This window comes from Dipodomys spectabilis, unplaced genomic scaffold (genome assembly GCF_019054845.1).
Source record: "Dipodomys spectabilis isolate Male_0828 unplaced genomic scaffold, ASM1905484v1 ptg000087l, whole genome shotgun sequence".
NCBI classification, from domain to species: Eukaryota; Metazoa; Chordata; class Mammalia; order Rodentia; family Heteromyidae; genus Dipodomys; species Dipodomys spectabilis.
In genome coordinates this window covers 2,361,220-2,384,351 of record NW_024870764.1, presented here as the reverse complement: position 1 = coordinate 2,384,351, position 23,132 = coordinate 2,361,220, and the positions used below count along the sequence as shown (strand labels likewise).

The 23,132-nt window shown below is 39.6% G+C and overlaps 1 long non-coding RNA gene across 1 annotated transcript; it reads right to left on the bottom strand.

Annotated features, from left to right (window-relative positions):
- Positions 1-941: 941 nt before the first annotated feature.
- Positions 942-2,283, bottom strand: LOC122111750. The gene is made up of 3 exons (XR_006148041.1): positions 2,142-2,283; positions 1,841-2,013; positions 942-1,412 (listed from the first exon to the last, which is right to left on the bottom strand). It is a non-coding gene; the product is annotated as an uncharacterized LOC122111750 (long non-coding RNA).
- Between the last annotated feature and the right edge of the window lie 20,849 nt (positions 2,284-23,132).

The following is a 23,132-nucleotide window of genomic DNA, read 5'->3' as shown; positions in this document are numbered from 1 at the left end:
TCTGGGATATATTTTCTAACATTTATGGTTCCAACCTACATCTATTACATTTCTGTCACTTGAGACAATGGCCTCTAACGGCATGAGAGAAATTTAAATTTTAGAATGAGGCTCTTTTTCCATCAAGCATGGCAGTATTTTAGCCACACTGTTAAATCACAATGTTTCACCAAAGTATTTACAGGCAATACAAAGCTGAAAATAATTGAGTGAGTGTATACACGCCAGCAGGAGGGTGTAAATGATCTGGAAAGACCTTCAGACTTTGTCACCAATGTTCTGTCCTTAAGACTATAGCCTCTAAATTCATGTGCTTTGCGGGGGGAGGGGAGGTGAACCACTTAATTAAGTCAAGTCAAATGACTTGCTTCACCAATTTCTTGTCTTTCTATTTCTTTAAAAATAAATGAATAGGACTTAGTAGTTGTTTGTCTAAGAAAAACAATCTTTAAAATCCTCCGTGTTAGGAAGAGAAGAAAGATAGATGAACAGATCCTAGTGAACGTCTTCCCTCCATTCTATCACCAATACAGAGAAACTGCAATTATCACCATCCTATTTCATTATTGTCTTTCTCAAAGTAACCATTTTTAAGATTTCCAAGCAACAGAACAGGAATCACAAGTCAGAAATATGAATTTAACTTTAAATTTAGTTTAAGGTATTAAAAAGAAAACAATACTAATGCATCCTATGTAATCCAAAACAATTCTGTTAATAAATTTTCATCATATATTCACATTCATAAATGTAAGTGGCCCAGATTGCCTACACGATTGTTAGCAGTTAAAGACAAGGTATTCTTTTCCCACCTAACTCTGTAAGTAGACATCACATAGTTACTTCTATTGATCAGTAAAATACTTAATTAAAAATAAAACAAGTAGCCACCCACCATTCTAATGTTCTTTTTTTATTCTGTCCAACTTACTGTGTACAATCATTCTTAAATTTAAATCAAGAAATCAGACATCCTTGCCTAATTAAAAAAACTGCATTTTTCATGGTTCATGAGTTAGATTATTATGTAAGTACAAGTATTCTAGGCTTTATTGCATTTTTCTGGAAACCATAAACATGGGAGCAGCTAAGATTCAAGATTAGAAAACTGAAATTCAGGTTTCAGACATTGACAAGACAGACAGAAACCTGTACATGAAACCAGTAAGAACTGCTATCACAATCTGTCACACAATGTAATAGACCATACATAATAAATAACCACCCTTTTGCTTCATAATGTAATCACTAGAACTATCTTAAATTCCATGACACCAATATGTAAAAAAAAGGAAAAAACTATTACCATCATCGTCTGCCTTCATACCATCTGGAGATGTTGCCGCTTTGACTTCCGAAGTATTACTTCAACTTTCATTTTGCAAAGTTCTAATTAAATAAATACTTGACACCTTGAAATAGAGAGAGGCAAAGAAAGCAAGTAGGCTTAATTCTGAAAGCTTTCAAGTTCATATATGCCGTTCATACTAAATGCAAATACATAACCATGAAAAGTTAATACCACACACTCCAACTTGATCAGTTTGGATTTTATGTTCCCCTTCCCCCCAACACTCAAAAAAAGGGGGGGGGGAAACAATGTTTCAAAAGCAAGCTCTACTAGAATTAGCTATGTTCTGCTAAACTGGTATCCCTCCTCCCAGTTTTGTTAATTACCTGGCTTCATTGTAGCTTTTAATCACAGCCTTTATGTATAGATTGGGGCTCGATGTTTATGCCTTCTCTCTTCCACGCAGTTGTTAGGGGTCTGTGAACAATTTTGCAATTCCCACACACACCATATGATATCTATTAGGGAGCAATAGCACTTTTCACTTACCAATTCTGGATAAAGCAGTATTTCCTGGTGACAGAACGTTGCTGCTTCCATTCGTTTGCTAAAATTCCCTCTTTGCAGCTTGATAAATCTGATTAGAAAACGTCTTTGTTCCACAATCACACAAGGCACTTTACCCACCAAGTTTTCCAAAAGAGTTATGTGCGTTTTCATTCCTGTGACAAAACAAATCAGAACAAGGAGAGGGGGAAATGAGGAGTGAGTCCACACCAAGTTCCTGGCAACGATTTTCAACTGCATTTTTTTGTGTTTAATCAGTAAGCTGTATTAAAGTGACAGTTACCGGTTCACGAAGCCAGAATTTGATCAAGTCAGCCACTACCAGTGTGCATGCTTTACAGTGCTGTACAGATCCTAAGGAAAGCATCACTGGTCATCTATCACATGTGGCTGGAATCACTGGACAGACCCCCTGCCCCCCACCTGTCCCACCGTTGAACAGCAAGCTGCTGAGGCTGGAGAGCAGTCAGACTGGACAGCCGCCTGACTCAGGACTTCTTATAGGGACCCAACAATTAGCAGCTGACCAATCACAGCCAGTACCTTGTACCTAAGTCAAATGACAAAGCAGTCTCTATGACTGTAAGATTTCTGAATTACTGGGGTTACACAAAGGACACTCATTCAGGAAAAGAAAAAAAAACGCCTTAAGATGAAACAGAAAACACCCCAGCTGCGACAAGACAACTCCAGCTTTAAAACAAGGAACACCCCAAGCTTCTCACAGCTCAGAGAAAGACCCACCACCAAGCCAGATACAAATCAGAGGAATGTGTGGCATGTATCAAAAAAGAATCCCAAGTAGAGAGGCTGCATTTACCAACCCACTTCAGCTACTAATCTATTCCTTACTCTCCTTTCTCCGTAGTTTCCTGGACAATTTTACACTCTAAACTTCATACAACAACAACAACAACAAAAAACCTCCAGTGAGCCCTGGCAAAGTCACTCCTAAGGAGAATTCAAATTTGTCACTTTTTCTAATTCCCACATGAAATATAATTCTTTAAAAATAGTTGGACAAATTAGGCAAAAAATTAAACATCATTGGGACAAATTTTCTGATCTCTCTCGTGCACTCACGCATGTGTGTGCACACACGCACATATTTCAACTAGCTGCCAATTTATTTTCAACACCCTCAATTTATCTCTTATCCCTCAATTTACCTCTCATGTTCTAGGAAAACAATTCAATCATTAATACCACGACCATTTCTCCAACCTCTGGAAAACAAATTCTGGTACTTACAAATGGTCCTTGTTTGGACTAGATTTCTTCACCCCCGTCTTCTAACATCAAGTCAAAATACGGGCTCAGTTTTACCATTCCAACCTAGAGGCCCTATTTTAACTGAGAGAGGCTGCAACAGCTCCTTCTCTGAGACAAGCTGGGAACACTGTGCTGCTTGCCATCCCCAATTTATGGAAGGAAGCACATGTCAAACAAACCAGGTGATGACTCAGACTGCCTCCCCCAGCCATGCTTCCCCTAGAATGGGAGGGTAGTGTAAGGGCAGCCCATTTGAATGTGACTCAGTTTTATTAGACTGGTGGTTGTAGTTGATCTGACAGGCTCACAGCTTTCTTTTTAACTTGTACATTTAAGGACCAGAATGTACATTCTAAGAGATTTGAAAGCAGTGGGATCATTTACATTTCAGAATTGTACATTGTTTTTATAACTAAACTAATCAAACATATGAATTCAGATAACAGAAACAGGTTTGAGGTGTTTTAAGATTTTGCCTGTTTTATTTTCTTAAAACAGTGGGAAACTGTCTGTCCCAGGAATCCAAGCTTTAATTCTCAAGTATGAGCCCCACGTGGCAGATTCTTCAGGAAGTGGTCAGAGATATGAGAGCCATGTTGCAGTTTTCACTTTTGTACATACTGCGGTGTGCACACAAATTCGAGTTTCTCTCACACAAACACAAACACCCCACAATTACACCAGACAAAATAATCTCCAGGGCTCTTTCATGTCAACCTGCCTAAAAGCTGCAAGACAAAACCCTGAAAATAAATCAACATGACCGCAGTCTTCCTCTTCAGTAAAAAGTTGTCTACCAAGACAGGACAGGAGTGGCCTTTCACCTGGTAAATTGTTCCCAGGTATCATAAGGACAGGAAGAATGTGATAATAAGAAGTGTAATTCCTCACATGAAAATTCTGGAAGGCTGGGGCTGAGCAGTTTAATTCCAGTTATCTCTTGCCAGCATACTTCCTTTAACCTTGAGCAAAGTCAGCCACTGGCATTTATTGTTGACTGTACTTTGATGGATAACTAGCTATGTTATGATGTAGATAGAATACACATTCTATTTTTATGATCTAGGAATATCTTCACATATCAAATTCTCTGATTTGTAGATGAAGGTAGGAAAAAGGTATACACACAGACAATATAAGGAAGTTAACTCACGAGTTGACTACCCACTTTTCAAAAAGAATCCTTGTAAAATTTAATTGGAATAAACCACATTAAAATTTACATATGAAATTGGTTTGCAGAAATCCAATTTATGCACAACTATTTGGAAGTGCATTTCCAAATTACACTTTTGAAGTCTTTCTATTTTAATGACTTGCACATATTTCTCACCCAGTTATTAAAATTTACTCATACTTCAACAGAGATGTATTAATCTAGTCAGTGACTTCTTCTGAGTAAATTTTATTGGCTTAAAGACAGTTACTTTCTTATGATACACAGAGAACATAAAATCTATAATTACATGTCTTTCAATAGAAATAAACACAGGCTATGAAAAGAGAATGTTAATAAAATCAAACAACTAAAATTGTAACATCTAAAAGGACCTATAATTTTTTTTAAAGTCTGGCTTCGGAAGCCAGACTTGAGGTTTGAATCCTGAGCTGCCATTTCTAGCTGACACTTACTTCGATCAAAGTTATTACATGTAAGGGCTGAGACCAGTGCTTGAAAGTAATTTTGGAATACTGTGCAGCTTAGTTGGTCCCTAAATAACATGAATGAATGAAAAAGAAAAAAACAATTCCATCAAGGTTTTTTGATACCAGCCAGTACTGGGCCTTGAACTCAGGACCTGGGTGTTGTTCCTGAGCTTTTGTGTTCAAGGCTAGTGCTCTGCTGAAGTTCTACTTCTGGCTTTTTTAGGTGGTTTACCAGAGATAAGAGTCTTATGAACTTTCCTACCTGGCCTGGTTTCAAATTCTGATCCTCTGACTTCATCACCTGAGTAGCTAGGATTATAGGCATAAGCGACTGACATCCAGTTCAATTTAATCACTTAAAAAAATCATTTTACTAGTTGCAATTAGCACTAGCCAATCAATCCACAGGTATAATTTTTCTTCCCAGTATTTCAGTGGTGGACTTCACTCCAAGATTTATTTGGGTCTTTCCCTCTAAACTTGTCAGAGGCTCCTTAGGCCAATAATATAGACTACAGCTGGGGATAATGGTGAGTTCAATGTCTTGGCCTAAGAACTACCTAAGTTGGGCCAGGAAAGAAGGTGAGTGAGTCAAAGACTCAGAAGAAACAGTGCTGTTGAGCACACAACTCTGCCTTATTGGTCATTATGAGATCGGACCAATAATCAGTGGCATGAGGTATACATCCAGGAAAGAGTATCAGAAGTGCAGTTTCTTTTCTCCGGTGTCATGACAGAAAATCCCAGCATTCCATTATCTACATATAGCACAAGCTTCCATCTGAAAACTCTATGAAGCTATTCAAGCATCCCACAAACAGCTAGCAAAAGTTGATAGTCATCCCCTAACGTATTTGAATTTTTTTAAAAAAAAAGACAGCCACCAGACATCAATAAGGCGTGGGCAAGCTTTATAAATATGCAACTCCTCAGCAGTGCTCTGAAGGAGAAGTGCTGTGTTCTGTGTGAGAATGATCAACTGCTCCAACTTATCTTTATCCAGCAATGTTTCAGAGACAGATGGGAACAAAATGGGGGAAAGCCAGCAAAATGGGAAGGTGGCTGGGATTACAAAGGAGTGCTGGGGGAAGGAAGACTGCTTTTCCGGTTGTGTGGGAGCCGAGTTCAAGTATGCACACAAATTTGATTTAACAGCTAAGCTAAAGGCTGCTTTGGGGATCCAATAGGAGCTCCACAGGCCATTTTGAAATACCAAATAAAGACAGACACCAGTGGCTCCCACCTATTATCCTAACTGCTCAAGAGGCTGAGATGTGAGGATTGCAGTTAGAAGCCAGCCGGGACAGGAAATTTGTGAGACTCTCCAAGTAACTACCAAAAAAAGTCAAGTGGTGGAGCTGTGGCTCAAGTGTAGAGTGCTAGCCTTGAGTGAAAATGCTCAGCAACAGAGCTTAGGCCCTAAATTCAAGCCCCAGTACCAGTACACAGACAAAGAATAAATAAATCGAATTTTAAAAAACATGATCCAATGGTAGAAGGTTCCTGAAATCAAAATTAAAGGTCAAGGTGTAGACAGGCAGCTGAGATTTAGTACTGGTTCTGGGACAGATACTATTACTTCTTACTTAATTGGGAGAAGGAAAATAAATGAAAAAGAGATGAGGGAGAAATCACTTACATTTTCACTCACAAATCATTGCTTTTAAAATGATTACCATCATCACCAGCTCACTATGGATAAGCAGCCCAGCCACCTCAAAAGCATTGAATTGCCATGGGTGGGAGGTGGGGAAGTAGCATACTATCCCAGGCTGCTAAGTTATTTGAAGGCAAATAAGTCACCTGATTTTATTTGCATCATTCTTTTCATCAGTTATATTGTATAAGTGATCAGCAGAATCTTCAGAGAAGACTGGTATAGTGACATACATTTGTAATCCCAGCACTTGGGAGGCTAAGGCAGGAAGATCACAAGTTCAAGGGCAATCTGGGCTATATAACAATACCCTGCCTCTAGAAATAATAATCACCACCAATCTTTGGAGGGCTGTTGTGTTTACTTTGGGATCCTAGCAAAGTACCCTATACCAACAATAGGTTAGCATTATATACTTTAAGGATTCTTAGTATTAGAATATTCTTGTAGAAACCTATTTACAGACATGCTCACAAATATATAAATATATATATGGCACCCTGAGAGCACCTTCTTCTGAGACTGGCCTGTTTTCCAAGCTTTTCATGTTATATAACAAGGAGGCGCTTTGCCGGTCTTCCTGAAATGCCCTCAGATCTAAGGCATACACTTCACTCAGAAAAGTTTTTTTTATTAGTTGTCTTCTTTCCCCACCCATTTTAACTGACTCAATTTTTTTATGGCAACACCACTGGGTGGGAGTGAATATGGGAGTGGGCAGGGTGGGAGAAAGGAAGGAGGAAGAAGGGGTTGGGGAGCTGAATCACAGCCCTGTGAGTAATCTTAGTTTTTTTTTTTTCTTCCTAAGGGTATGAATCAAATTAAGCTTGTTTTGCTGTGGGTGAAGGAAGGGGAATATAATACCAGCGTGAATCAGAGCAATTATCAAATATGTGGCACTCACTAAAACTTAATTACAATCACGGCTTTCTCTCAAGTCTGCCAGAAGACGAAAGAACATTTGTTAATCAATATAATCCTCGACAAAAAAAAAAAAAAAAAAATTCCTAGAGTTTGAACTCAATTATCACCCTCTTCCCTTTAAAAATTTCCTTTTACATGTGAATATCAGAAACAGGAATTATTTCAGAGCTTCTGTGAGATAATCTTTGGCCGGAGAGCTAAGTGTGAAAACAACCCAGATAATACTAGCAAAGAGACGAAGTTACATACTATAGGCTCCGGAGCAAATACTAGATTCATGAAAACAGCAGCTCAAAAAAATGGCTTTTAAGCCTGGCAAATGCCGTTTCAATAGGAACACTATATGCAACATTAAACCTTTGGATGTGTGTGTGGGGGGGGGGGGGGTGGAGGATGTGGGCATTTTGTCTTAATCCTGTACTGACAGATTAAAGTTGTCAATATGAAACTTTTATACTGCCTTAGACTGAAATAATTAAATAAATTTAAGAATTTGCTAGAAGTGACATTAAGAAAAGGATAGATTTAAACGATTTATATACACATACAATTTGGGGAAAAATTGGCTATTAAAACGGGAAGGGTTTGAACAAGCATTATTTTCTCCTAGGCAACTTAAAAAGCTCGAAAGAAGAAAAATAAAACTGCAGTGCCAGGAGTGTGGAACCTTATATGCGTGAGGCAAGTCTTCTACCAGTGAGCTACATCCCTGGACTCCACAAAGACTGACCATTTTTTACTACACGAACAAACTAAAATGCATTGTACTTTTGGTACCTACTCATGATTGCTATTTTTTTCTTTTTGATATTGATATGGATATTCCACAAGCAAGATGGTCTCCGTGGATTTAATGTCCGTATAGAACAGGCTACAAACAGAAGGCTCAGAGCCAACAGTGACATTATTATGTCAGGTTTTCCTTAAGTTCATTTTTACTTACACGACATTCATTTTGTGATAGGACCTATTGGAGGCCCACAAATAAATGATTTCAAAACCACCCTGAATAAGCTAAAGCTAGCTTTTCAGTTTCTTTCTCTCTTTTTGGCAGTTGTGGGATTTGAATTTAGGGTCTGGGTGCTGTCCCTGAGTTCTCTTTTGCTCAAGGCTTGTGCTCTACCACTTTGAGCCACAGTACCACTTCCGGTTTTTGAGTGGTTGGTTAATTGGAGATAAGAGCCTCATAAGGCTGGGAAGGTGGCTCAGTGGTAGAGCGCTTACCTTGCATGCATGAGGCCCTGGGTTCAATTCCTCAGCACCACATAAGCAAAAAAGAAAAAAGCCAGAAGTGGCGCTGTGGCTCAAGTGGTAGAGTACTAGCCTTGAGCTGAAGAGCTGAGGGACAGCGCCCAGGCCCAGAGTTCAGGCCCCATGACCGGACCCCCCCCCCCCCCAAAAAAAGAGCCTCATTACTGCCTGGGCTGGCTTTGAACTGCAATCCTCAGATCTCAGCCAGTAGCCAATGCCTGGCTTCATCAGTTTCTATGTTTCCCTAAACTGGGACATTTTCATCTGTTCTGGGAACCTTTTGGTGATGCCCAAATATCTAAATCTCCCTGTAAAGTGTTGTAATAATAAGAAATCTTTGCCAACACAGTTATACAAATTAACAAAGCTTTGTCAATATGAGGCTCTTATAAAATGGACCAGATTCATTTTCAGGCTATCTCTACACTAAGACCTCAAGATTTTTTGCCACCCTAGCTTAGCCAAGTTAATAGATTATATTATATTATATTACTTACTTTCTTGCCCTCTTTCTCCTGACAGTACTGAAGTTTGAACTCAGGGCCTCATGCTACTTGCTAGACAGGCACTCAACCAGTTGGACTTCATGATTTTGAGATGAGGTCTCCATAAATTTTTATTCTTTCTGGCCTGAAATTCTTTCTCTTCCCATCTCCCTGTCTTGAGAAGGTTAAGATTACGTACGTGGGTCACTGAACTTAGCTGAGTTTCTAATTCGGCAATCTCCAAACTTAAGTCTCTAAACATTGTATTCAGTAAAAAAAAAGGTCACAAACACAAGTTTGTTACATCCTCATCTGTGTCTCTTAAAAAGGGCTAGAAAGAATTTGCCGATTCATTTTAGTTCTCTTTGTCTTTTGCTCAAAAATGTGTAAAGAGTGACTTCAAGGAAGACACTGAAAATTGAGAGATGACAAGACAATTAATTCTAAGCACATTAGACTTCTGAAGACTCCTTTGGCAGTCTATGTGGGCATTTTCTACTCAATATGCCAAATATTTGAGGCAAGGACAAGGAGCTTTGTGAAGTTTCAAGGGTATCACTGAAGCTATGTGAAAATGAATGTAACACTCAAGCATGCTTACAGTAACCTAGTTTTCATCAAACAAGACAAAAGCAGAAGAGCACTGTAACCAAGCCAACTTGGAGAACATGGATCTGAGAAAGAACAGTAGATGTGAAGGTAACACAAAGGAGCTGACCTAACTGGGAAGGAACAAAGTAATGGAGTCAGGAGATTTGCCATGAGGAGATAAGTCTATCAAGAACCCCTGAAAATGTAAAGGATACCATAGAAGTTCAGCTTCAAGGGATGAAAGACAATGTAGTGATCCACAAAAGGCAAATCAATGAATGGGAACAAGAGAATCAGGAAAGAGAAAAAAGAATAGTAAGGGACTACTTCACTGGGAGAATTCTATTTTAATAACCAGTTTTTGTTTTCAACTTGTGCCTACCAAATCCCCATTGCCATAGTTCTCCTGTAATGTACCTCTTGGTTCAACCCCTAATTTACCTGAGCCATCATTATCCTCTCTCCAGGATGCAGCCAACACACAAAAACCTACAGCCCTTAGAAAGGCAGCAAGCTGGTTAGTAACATGGCCCAAACAAAGCTACTGCAAAATTAATCCAGAAGTAAGAAGAAAAAAAAGTACCTATCAGAAAAGTGCTAAGGTGAAAACTGGACTGAGGCCTAAACAGTAGAGGTTATAAGAAGAGTTGGAAAAAGGACCAGGTAGGTATTTTAACAGGGGAGTCACTATACCCCCCAAATGGCTGACCTTCCAACTGTAACATCAATCTATTTCACGTTTACAGAGAACATTTTGAAAATTCTAAAATTGTGCATATTACTGCACTCAGGTCAAGATGTTTTAAGCTAAAGTTCTTATGTACTCCATGTTGTAATATACACCTGTGATTGCTGTAATATCCTAATCTGGTCTCACATTTTACAACCTGTAATCCTCCAAAAATAAAGGGAGGTCATTGGTTGTACAATACAATAACACTATTGTTTATCCCTATTTCTATTCTAACAGGTCATTAGGAGACAACGGATGATATATTAAAAACTGCAGCTCTGCCAGGCTCTAAGTGGTCCTAGCTACTCAGGAGGTTGAGATTTGAGGATAATGGTTCGAAGCCAGCCCGGGCAGGAAGGTCCATGAGACTTGTATCTTCAACTAACCACCGAATAAAGCTGAAAGTAGAGTTGAGAGTTAAGTGATAGAGTGGCAGTCTTGAGAACAAAAGTTCCTGGACAAGGCTCAGGTCCTGAGTTCACGTCTTAGTGCCAGTGAACACACATACACACACATACAGCTGTACGACCATTGTACAAGCTGTCCCTATGGGCAGAAACTGGTTGATAGATACTTGAAACCTCTTTGTGATAGTGTCATAGAAGCTAATAATTATTTCAAGAGAAAAAAGAAAAAAGAAAAGCAATACTTATAGCTGTCTGAAAAGTTAACCTCAAGTGAATCACAATAAACAACAGTCAAACCTGACTAGTGGATAATTAGACCAAAGCTGCCAGTTCTCTACTCAATGCTGGGAACAGACATTCATTACAGAAAGCCAGAAAGCCTAACACAAATGCCTGACCAAGCTTTTCCTTTCTTTGACTAATTCATGCAAAAGTGTAACATTTATTATCTTAGAAATTAAAATCTAAAGTAAAAGTATTCTTATAAAAACTTAAAGTAATCATAATTCCAAGATCTACGAAAGACATCCAGGCTGAAAGACTATTGACTTTTAGACATTGCAAAACTCTGCCCATTAACTATGACATGGTGACTTTAAAGACAGTGTTAGGTGACCAGCTAGTTTTTCATTGCTTTGCTCTGAGGAGTTTGGCAATCTCTTCTGCCTGAATTCATGTGTGCTCACTGTCCCATGATCAGTAGTCTTTTCACATGTAATATGGTTTAACAAAACACAACACAGCTTCAATACCTGTGTCTCCTAATTATTGCCCTGAAAGGCAATTTCCAACAGTGAACATTTGTTTGCTAATATTAAATTCACTCCCTATTGCTGACATGCCAATTTCATTTCATTTCAGTAAGATTATATTTCAGATGGACACCTCCTACTCAGGATGCTGAGATCTATGGACAGTGGTTCCAAGTCAGCCCAGGGAAAAAAAGTCTCTTACCTTCAATAAACCACCAAAAAAAGCCAGAAGTGAAGCTGAGGCTCAAATGGTAGAGTACTAACCTTAACCATAAAAGCTCTGGGACAGTGCTCATGCCTAAAGTTCAAGCCCCAGGATGGGCACCAAGAGTAAAAGAGTACTTTTCAGTAGGAATATATATATCAGCACAAATAACTCAAATGGTTAGCCATGTAAATGCCCTTGTCCAAGTTTGGAGATGCCAACTCTATCTTGACAGCTGAGAGGCTCATCTGTCCTAAGATAAAACATGAGAGAAGAAAAAAGTCTCTTAGAATAAAATAAAACATCATGCAAGCTATAGGTTCTCCTCTGTCTTAGACATACCAACATTCCCTAATAGGGAATGCTATCAAGTCTTTACCAACTTCTCAATATTGTGCCAGATTCAGAGGATGGAACAACGAAGAAGACAGAGGCCCTGTCCTAATGGAGCTTCCAGTCTGCTGAGGAAGGAAAATCACCATGAAATCAATGAAGAAAATGCTAATTGGTAATGAGTGTCCAGGCAGAATAATGCGAGAAGGAAGGCACCAGGATGCTGATAGGGGTAGAGGTGGGATGGTTGTTAGTTTGTACAGGGTGGTCAGTGAAAAATGACTTCTCTGATTAAGGACAACAAAAGAAGATTCCATTAATATCTGTGTAACAAATGAGGAGTTAAGAAAAAGGGAATGACTTTGCACTGTATACTGAGATGGTATGCACCTGGTCAGCTACAGGACAGTAAAGAGACTGGTAGAAAGAAGAGTGGTGAAACTGCCTGAGCTGCCTATGGAGTAGGCTGCAGATTACATAGGGCTTCCTTGTCTACTGTCTTTACAAGGGTTATGAGTCCTTACCTTGAAAAAATAAATAGAAATCCACAGGCTTCTGATCAGCAGAGTAGAATGATATAAGGATCTTGAAGAGTTTGTCAGATAACCTTCCATTCCTTTAACAAAATCTGACATAATCAGCTTACAAAAAGAAATAAGAGAGGTGCCAGTAGCTTTTGCCTTGTAATCTTAGCTAATGAGGAGGCTGGGGTCCAGCACATTGTGGTTCAAAGCGAGCTTAGACAGAAAAGTCTGTATCATTGTCTCTAATTTAGACAGCATAAAAACACAGCTACTGGCTTCTAAAGTACAAGCCAAGGAAGCAAGTCATGAAAGCTTGAGGCCCTGAGTTTAAATCATAGTAGAGACAGAGAGACAGAGAAAGAGCACCCAAAAACAGTAAGTTTTAGAGGCTTCAGGCTATCATCTATTGTCCCCATTGCATTGGCCTAGGTTGGTGCATCATGGTGGCCAATGAAAACTATATGCTTCAGAACCAGAAAGTGAAAGAAAAAAGGACCAACCCACAATCCTTTTGGGGAACATACAGTCAATGACCTAAAGACCTCCCATTATTTTTTACCTCTCAAAGATTCTACCACTTCCCAATGGCACCAAATGGAGGAGGAGAAACCTCTAGTACTTCAGAGGGTGACTCTGGAAGCCAGGGTAAATCAGGACGTAAGCTAATTCACTCACATGACAGAAGCCTAGGCTAGGTGGCATAATGTAACTGGTCAGATTCTAGAGATACTTGAAATGAATGACATACTGGACTTTCTGAGGTGCAGTGAGGCAATGAAGGTCATCTATGGCAACTCCATTCAGAGTTTCTTGCCTTGGCAACTAAAGATGCGGGCAGATTGACTATGGCAAAGGAGGGAAGGCATCGGGATGGAAAGAGCTGGGTTTCAGACATGCTGCATTTGGGATGATAATAATAAGTACCTAAGTAGAGTTGTTGAAAAGGCTGTTGAAATTGAACAGACAGTTCTGCAAGAAAATCATCTGCACTACTTTAAAATGAGATCATTTAAATCTGGGAGTGAGGACAGTAGTAGGAGTACTGAGATACTTGAGTATGAAGAGTGTGAGGCTGTGTACTGCCAGGGAAATGCATTCAAGAACAGCCTTTAGGGAGGCTGGTACCAAGTGTGGCATCAGGAGACCAAGCAAAGCATGATTTCAAGAGGCAGATCCTACAGCAGGCTGGATAGGCAAGACTGGAAACATAGCAGTGGATGTGAAATAGTGAAGCCCTGAGATCTCTTGCTAGGGATCATTTTGGAGGGTGAAGAAGGGGACACAACTGGGCTGAGCACCACTGAACATGAGACAGGGAGCATGCAAAGCACTATTGAGACAACTTTCAAGGAGAAATAGCAGGGAAGCCTTGGGAACCAGATAAATCATGGGCTCCATTACACTATAAAGGGACTGGTCTTCAGAAAAGGATCCAAAAATAACTCATGAGTGCCCCAGGAGGCAGCTAGGATGTGTACAAGTAGAGATTGTGGAAATCATCTTCCCTATCTAACTTCCATGTCTATCTCTATGTCTGCTTAAGACCTTATTTTTTAAAACATGGGTTGTGTCCTGTGACTTTTTATTGTTGCCACCACCATATTAAACATGGTAAGTCCACAGTCCCAATCTACATTACTCACTGGGGGAAGGAAGGGGGGTAAGGTCATAATAGAGACTGAATCTGGGGCCTCATTCTTGTCATCTAAGAGCTGTATTACTTGAACCAACAGCCTGCTCAGCACTCATTTTTAAAGGTAATGGAACAGAAAGACGTTGTTGTGATGTACCCTGGGTCTATGGCTATGTATTAGAATATCTGGCAAACATTAAATCACAAGCATTCCGTAGAGCTATGAGTAAAAGATGGTGCTTGGTTTTTGTTTGCACAGCTAAGAAATACAATGAACTCTAAGTCAAGAGCACCAATAGGGAAAAACTCTACAAAGCCAGGACAACTTTAACACCTGTTGCTTTTATATCTTGGTCCCATTGTTTGGTAACACCAAAATGCATGGCTTACTTGGATCCACCAGATGGAATCACAACAGAAAAATTCAGACTGGGAAAGGCTTCATGAGGGACACTAAGTATTCGAATCAGTAGAAGCCCAGGTTTGCAGGTACAAGGTGGAGTCCATCTGTAGACACAACAGAGGCTGGCCTTGCTTTCTTAGGAACCAAGGACATCAAACTGAGCTTTGGGAGCTCTAGACAGAAAAGGTACCTGAAATTAACATTAATTAATATTTATATTAAATTATAAACACTGATATTTATATTAATTCTTAATTATATAAAATTTTATGTCAGTTATATAATATTAAATATAAATATTAATTATTATTTACAAGAAATTAACTTTTAGTGCAGAAATGCTGTGAGTCATGTACTGGCTGTGAAAAGAAGGGACTAAATTCTTGGATAATTATCAATATAAAAAATCAGTTGCTGTACTTGAATTAGTTATCTCAGAGGCAGGACAGTGGAATGGGGGTAAAGAATACCAACTGCCCAGGGCAAATCCCAGCTCTACCATTTATCAGCTATTCAATTTGAGACAACTCACTGGACTTTTCTCTATGTGAGTTTCTGCCTCTACAATTAAGGTGACCCATAGTACCACAGCACTATAGAAAAGTTAAGTCAATTATTATGTGCAATAATTATTTTAAGTCACAATTCTTCAACCATCTTGGAACTTAAAACTGACCCCCCCCCAAGAATTATTTAGAAGTAAGCATAAGAACTTAGCAGAGAATTCACATAACCAGGGGACATATAGACTACTTATTTTACCCTTGGGGCATACTGGATTATAAATATAAAGAAGTTCTTCAAGTTTGCAGAACTTTGTGTGTGTGTGTGTGTGTGTGTGTGTGTGTGTGTGTGTGTGTGTGTGCGTGGGCGCATGTGTGCGTGGGCGCGCATGCCTTGAACTCAAAGGTTCTCACTTGGCTGTTTCACTTATGTCTAGTATACTGCTGCTTGGGCCACACCTCCACTTCTAGGTTTTTGCTCATTAACTGTAGGTGAGTCTCAGATTTGTCTTTCCAAACTGGCTATGAAACAAGATTCTCAAATCTTGAGCCTCCTGAGTCACTAGGACTATAAGAGTAAGCCACTAGTGCCCTGCTCAACAATCATTTTTTAATTGTTTTGAAAATGCTCTGGACTTTGTACTAAAGCTCTGATTAAGTGCCACAATTCAGTGTTGGATAACCAGAGTCCTCCTGTTACCTGGGTTCCATCCAGGTAAAAATGAAAGGAAAAGAAAAAAAAATTATACTTATTTAACATAGTGTCTCTCATTGGGTGGCTAAGTTTCAAATCCCATGTGAAAATGGGGAAGATGGCTGAAGTGGGAGTCTAGCCTATTTTACTTGCTAACCCTACTCCTGTTGCTTTTAGTTTTAGGGATCCCATATGAGAGGGTCTTTACAGCACCATTTCCCTGTAGGTCGAACACTCCTGTTGCTCTACATAATGCTTTATGCCTGTAGCCTTCTGAAGTTCCAAAGAATAGAGGGCCTCCCAGAGGATGAGGACAAAAGGGTCTAAGGTGAGCCTCCAGTTTACTTTCAGTGCCTTAGTCTAGAAAGTGAATTTTGCATTCTGATCTTCACTATAGCTATTTTTTTTTCAGGGTCGCACTTTATGCCCAGGCTGGCCTAGATTAGAAGCCTCCTATTTGAACTTCTCCGTCACTGAGGATGAAAGATGCCTGAAGCATTGTGCCTAGCTACTAAGATGTGAGTCTCAAAATTTTTATGCCTGGGCTGGCCTCGAACCATGATCCTCTCATTATGGCCTCTGAAAAAGCCAGAATTACAGGTATGAGACACTGCACACATTGTCTAATAGAGATTTATGTATTAAGTTAATAAAATTAAAATTAGTATTGAATGAGTGCCTCACTCAAGGCTGTAAGATGAAGTCAGGACAAGTTCAGAATTGGGTGTAGCATGATATATCTATTACATAATGAGCACTACTGTCCTGTATACTTAAAAAGTCAGATCAGACAATAAATTTTATGATATGTCTTAATGATTCTACATTGTACTTACATATGAAAACATTACGAGTCCCCTTAAATACATATTATTGAAGATGAGGACACTCCTTTGAATAGTTTACTAGGGGTGAACTCTAAAGAGACACAGTCACCATTAGTCTGATACCAGAAGAATCTCTTAACTGTGAACTGCTGCTCCAAGGTCAACCCACCAAGCTATCACATCCCTGTATCTGTTCGTATTTTCTCTAGGACAGGTAAAGCAGCTGAGCAGTGAGTACATTAATCTAGTGAAATGGGAGGTGTGCCAAAAGTAGCTACTACTTACCGGCTACCTGGATATAAGACTTATGAGCTGATGCAGGTTAACTATCTGTCCAGAATGTTACAGGGTTTTCCTAATCAAATATCCATTCTGCTTTCATAGGATTATTAAATTTCAGGAAAATATGGAACCTGGATGAGTACAATGTCTCATGGTGGGACTTACCTCAAAGCAAGCATTTAATTTTGAAGATACCATTTCAATGGATATTTAGGGTGCTTTATACTTTACAGTAGAATTTTAACAGTTAAAAAATCATTTTGGGAGGAAAAACCTATTTGAATAACAAATTCTAATGTCTATAATTCTGAAGATTCAATTTGTGTTATTTTATACCATCCTATATTTTTTACTGCTAGAGGTGGTAGTACTGCTTTTTAAAATATAGTTTGAAGAGGGCATACATCATTTCTTCTCCAGGTAACTAAGGCACACAGTCCAATTATAACTGAGAAACAGACATCTGGTCTTCTCCTGGGACTAGAATAAAATGTCTTATTTTATAGAATCAGAAGGTAGAATTGAAGTATTTGCAGTTCCCTCCACTTGTCCTTTCAGTTCTGACTAAACCCCATCTCTTTTTGTATTCCAAGCATCACCATCCTTAAAGTTGCTAACAGGCGACAATGATGTTTACTCTCCCATATCACAACTTTCATTTACTTACCACAATCAAGAACAAGCCTCCCTCTTCTCATCATGGAATAATCTAAAATACTCAACAAAATATAAATGTTCTAAAAATTGTTATACTGGATTATTTAGTGAATAAAGAGTGTGTATGTGTTTGTGTGCATGCATACGCCAGTACTAGGAGTTGAACTCAGGAACTGGGAGCTGTTCTTTGGCTTTTTTTGCTCAGGGCTGGCATTCTACCATTTGAGTCATACATCCATTACCAATGTTTTGGTAGGTAAATGGAGTCTCACAGACTTTTCTGCTTTAACAGGCTGTGCATCCTGATCTTCAGATTTCAGCCTCCTGAGTAAATAGGATTACAGGCATGAGCCACCAGCACGATACCAAATATTTTTGATGGTCACTCACAGATGTAATTGCTAGTCTCTATGAGATTTCAACCATTTTGAATGCAAGGGCCACTCTTCTGAAACCCAGTGCCTAAACTACCCTCATTTACTTGAGGCTCCCAATACGGCATGGGTAATGAGCTATTGTTGTTTTGTATGACATTCTTATGTATCTTTCACAAACATTACCTTTCTTTGCCTTCCAGGTTTCTTCTCCCCTATCAACTCCACCCCACCTCTTCACTGACTTCGGCATATGACATTTGATGGTGACAACCCCTCTTAAATGTCTGAGAAACTGTCTAAAAATGATGGATTGCAGCAGATGCCATGGTGAAGTTACCTTTTACAAATTTATGACCACTTGGAATGTTGTAGGAGGGGAACTGTTGGGATGGCAGATGGGAGCACAGGGCCTTCTAAACTGCTAAGGCCTTGCAGCTCAAACTGCATATTGAGGAACAATCTAAGTGGGTTTTTTGGGTTTTTTTGGTCAGTCGTGGGGCCTAAACTCTGCGCCTGGGTTCTGTCCCTCAGCTTTTCAGCTCAAGGTGAGCGCTCTACCACTTGATCCACAGCGACACATCTGGCTTTCTGAGTGGTTTGTTGGAGATAAGAGTCTTATGGAATTTCCTGCCCAGGCTGACTTTGAACCGTAATCCTCAGATCTCAGCCTCCTGAGTAGCTAAGATTACAGGCATGAGCCACCACACCTGGCTGTTGTATTTTCTTAACAACTATTTTGCTACCAAATTAGTATCCTCTAGCATATTAAACTCCATCTTTGTCAGCCTAGTATGTTTTGTGTTCAGTATCAATCTGAATATTGCTCATATAATGCAGCAGTCCTCAATTGGTTGATGGGATTTAGAGCTCAAGGACAATTTAGTGGTTGTTTCAGACTATCTTACAAAATAAACCTCATGCAGAATAGCTACCCATTCATTAATACTTCTGTGACAAAGAGCTTAAGTACAAGTCCAAATGAGGTTGTAAGATACTCGGGCCCGATAGAAAGAACTATACTCCAAAAATGAAAACATTAAACAGACAAACAAAATCCCACAAAGGCTCTTGGAATCAAATGTTACTAACTCAATTTCTATTGCCAGAGCTCTCTGGAAATATTTAAGCATATCGCTAGGTGCCAGTGGCCTCATGCCTATAAGCCTAGGTACTCAGGAGGATGATCTCTAAAGACCAAGGGTCAAAGCCAGCCTAGGCAGGAGAAGTCGAAAAGACTACAATTAACCAGCCAAAAGCTAGAAGCAGAAGTGTGGCTTCTGCTTGAGGACACCAGCCTCGAGCAAAAAAGCTAAGCCAGAACATAGAGGCCCCACACTCAAACCCTAGTACTGGCACATACCTTCACACAAAAAGCATAGCTAGGGGCTGGGAAGGTGGCTAAGTGGTAGAGCGCTTGACTCCCATGCATGAGGCCCTGGGTTTGATTCCTCAGCACCACATAAGCAAAAAGAAAAAAGCCAGAAGTGGCGCCGTGGCTCAAGTGGTAGAATGCTAGCCTTGAGCTGAAGAGCTGAGAAACAGTACCCAGGCCCAGAGAGGCCCCACGACCGGACCCCCCCAAAAAAAGAAGAAGCATAGCTATTTGTGGGGATGGGTTTCTTCCATACATATCAGTGAGGCATGATACTGGTTTTCATTTCTTTTCTGCATTAATTTTGTCTCAGAGTTGCTTGCAACCTCACCACAGGTGTCATTTGGCATCAGCACATTTTTTATTGGAGGTTAAAGGGAGCTGTCCTATGTATTACTTGATGTTTGGCAGTCTCTCCTAGTTTCTACTCATTAGATTCCAGTAGCATCAACACTCCCCAATTATGACAACCAAAACCACTGGCGAAAATGTCCCCAGGATAGCAAAGTCACGAAACATATCCATCTTGCATGTGTGCCCTTTCCTCCTTATAATCCCTTCAGCAAAAGCAAAATGCATCTAACTATAAATTGATTTTGACCTTGCAGCCAAACACTGGTGAGTCACACTTGAAATCCTATCTATTCAAGAGGCTGAGATCTGAGGATCAAAGTTAAAAGCCAGACTGCAATGGGGAAAAAAATCATGATTTCATCTTTAATTAACTTGCTGGGCTGGCAGCATGGCCTAGTAATAGAGCACTAACCAAGCAAACAAGCTAAACCAAGCTAAGCAAGCAGAAGACTATGAGTTAAAACCTTAATATGAAGAAAAAAAGACCATTTTCCTTTTCATGTGTCTTATTTGGAGTTCAAATATGTCATTACATTCAAAAGAATATAACTAAAGATAATAACATTGATCAAGATATATTATATTCATAAACTGCTTTGTTAAATGGTAACCCCTTTGTACAACTATTTAAGAATTTTTAAAGTAACAGAAAAGCAAAAACACCTCAAAACAAAAATTCTCAATCCAATGAAAATAAAGTTCATTTAATAGGCATTTTTCAAAAAGAAGTTACACAAATACTCATCAAATACAATTTTTTAAACATGAAAAAGAATGATTATAACACTGCCCATCATCTCTCTCCATAGGAAGAAAGTAATTCTTAAGTTTTAGGAAGAAATCTGTACTAAATAAATACTTGAAATGCTTTTTTACACTTCAGTGAACCCTTGCCTGGCATAGTCTTAAAAACACAGCACTTCTGACAATGATGTCTAATAATAACTGCTTCCACACCCCACAGTACTTATAGCTTCCCACCCAACTTTCTCAGTCCTTCAAGTATATTTTAACATTGGTTGGAGGAAGAAAAAGACTTAAAGCTTTGAGTTGATTAAGAAACTATTATAAATTCCCTAATAGATTTTTTTCTTTCAAACTGAACAAATTAAAATTTTTGGCCTGAGACCTTCTCAAATGCCCAACAGACTAAGGAGCCAAATTGGACACTTTTTTCTAGGATTCTTCCACTTCTTTGCAACTAGGAAACCCTAGAAATTATTCAAGTTGAGACAGAGTTTAAGCATGCCATGAAGTTGAAAGATCATCAGCAAAATATTAATCATACTCCCAACCTGACAAATACTCGTTCTCCCATGTTCCTGAGGTACAATACATTCCAGTGATTCAAACGACATTCCATTTCCTCTAAGTGCAAATTCAATCTGTCAAATTGCATGACAACACCATAAAGCTGCTGACATTCTGAAACCTAACCTGCTAAACATCCTGAACAGCCTTCTCCAAAGAGAAGTTAAAAAGACACAGAATGTTATCCTGTTCTCAGATGTGGAGAGGCCTTAAAAATTCCCATTAGGATTTCAAGAGAATGCCCTTCCTCCCTAATAAACTGAAAAAATAAGAACAGAATTACAAATTCTGTATTTAATTTTACATCTTCTTATGTTTTAAGTGGTACCCAAGTAACAATTTTCCTTGGGCTCCTAAGAATGTTAAGGGGGTTGGAGATCTATGCAGACATTGGCATAAACCCTTGAAAACGTGGGTTGTATCTTTAAAAGGTGTCAAAGCAGATGAAATGCTATAATCTCCACCCACTGTCACTTAAGACTCACTACCCACGCACTGCACAGCGCAAGCCAGCATCCTGCATCCACCCTTTTCAACCCCATTCCATTAGGCCATGGAAACTCAGGATGTGTGGCCGTAGCAGCCCCTGCTTTGGATCCAGCTGGCCGACCACGTGGCGAGGCCCTGACCTTAGTCACACTTCCCTCCTGACATCCTGTGAGTGGGCTCAAGCTGGAGCCAGACCTTCCCACTGTGAAGCATGCCCTGCTCCTGGAAATGACAAACCCCCACTCCCAAAAACATTCCATTCTTGCTTCCCCTTACAGAGCTTCCTGCTCCCCACCCCTCCTGAACAACAAGTCTTTGAATATGGGTTGCCACCCTGGGAACACCTCTAACCATGCCTTCATTCTCTTTATTAAAAGGCAGCCATTTCCAATTTCACTTTGGAAATCTCTTCAAAGAAGCTTGTTCTCTCTGTTTTTGTCTAAACTGTGTTAACTAAGAACATAACATTCACTTCCACAGAAATTACAAGTACATCAAATCTCAAGTATGCCAGTACAAAATTTATGCAACAAAGCTCTCTTCATGAGACAAGCAGATCTTCATTTAGAGGAGAGGATCTACTGCTTTGGACTTACAAGTAAAGCATGATCCCCATGGTACTTTTTCAAACTGGACAAAAAAATGAATTTCAGAAATTACTTGGTTTTATGTAATTTTCCGTTCTTTTCCAGTACTGGGGACGAACCCAAGGCCTCCCACATACTAGGCAATCACTATACCACTCAACTACACTCTAGGTGTCCTTATTTTAATAAACAGGTTCAGGAGATGGAAAACCGTTTAAAGCCAACTTAATTTTACTTGCAGCATCAAAATAGAAGCAATTTTTGGTTGCATGGGCTGATTCAGTATTAATCCACCTTCTTAGGATCTGTATGTGGGTCCTAAAGATTTTTTTTCAAGCACAGAGGTAAACCTGGAGAAAGGAACACCATGGGGCCAGCTAATGTACCTGCCCACTGTTCAGTCTCCTTATGCTATTCTCAGAATTCACAATCAAACCTGGAATCATTAGCCTCCCTGCTCCGCCCAATCTTTCCCAGTGCCCACAGCTATAAAACATGGAGCTATATGAGAAAGTTCTGTAAAAGGGAATAGGAGAACAGGAAGATTAGGAAAGAAGACCAAGACTTGAAATGCCAGCAAACTGGCAATTATATTCTTATTCGTTTTCCTCTAGTGTACCTGAATCTGGGCTTAAAAACACCCTGTCGCCAGACACTGAGTGCTGGCAGACAGGAGATGCCTGGAGCTCTGGCTCAAGCAGCAGGAAGAATTAACTCTTAATGTTCACAAAAAGTGGGAGAAAGCCTCCACTTGCTTCTCTCCATTCTCTCAGGCACACAGTCTCCAAGTAACCCTTCAGTGGACATGGCAGCAGCAGGAGCAGTCTGCATGACCACAGCTCTGAAGGGACATCTTTCTCTTCTGGGTCCCATAGACCTGGTTCCAAAGAGGAGGGGGTGAACTGCACTATGTCTTTCTGTCTCCCAGTCACCTGGCTCCAGGAACATTGATCACAGGTGTAGAAGTACAGGTCAGAGTTAAAAGTAACTAGTTTCCAGACTAA